Source organism: Sinocyclocheilus anshuiensis, unplaced genomic scaffold (genome assembly GCF_001515605.1).
Source record: "Sinocyclocheilus anshuiensis isolate Anshui unplaced genomic scaffold, SAMN03320099.WGS_v1.1 scaffold518, whole genome shotgun sequence".
Taxonomy (NCBI): Eukaryota; Metazoa; Chordata; class Actinopteri; order Cypriniformes; family Cyprinidae; genus Sinocyclocheilus; species Sinocyclocheilus anshuiensis.
The window spans coordinates 304,521-305,015 of record NW_015544151.1 but is presented as its reverse complement, the minus strand read 5'-3'; positions in this window follow the sequence as shown (position 1 = coordinate 305,015).

The following is a 495-nucleotide window of genomic DNA, read 5'->3' as shown; positions in this document are numbered from 1 at the left end:
ACACGGTGTTAGCTTTCACTGTTATGCTGATGATACTCAGCTCTATATTTCTTCGCAGCCTGGCGAAACATACCAATTTGAAAAACTGGTATGGAAAAATGGAATGCATAGTCGATATTAAAAACTGGATGACGAGTAACTTCTTACTGCTAAATTCGGAAAAAACAGAGGTGTTAATTATCAGACCTAAAACCTCCACATGTAATAACCTAGAACACTGTCTAACACTTGATGGCTGCTCTATCAATTCTTCGTCATCAGTTAGGAACCTAGGTGTGCTATTTGATAGTAATCTTTCCTTTGAAAACCATGTTTCTAGCATTTGAAAAACTGAATTTTTTCATCTTAAAAATATCTCAATTACAACCTATGCTCTCAATGTCAGATGCAGAAACGTTAATTCATGCGTTCGTGACCTCAAGGTTAGATTATTGTAATGCTTTATTGGGTGGTTTCTCTGCGTGCTTAATAAACAAACTCCAGCTGGTCCAAAAT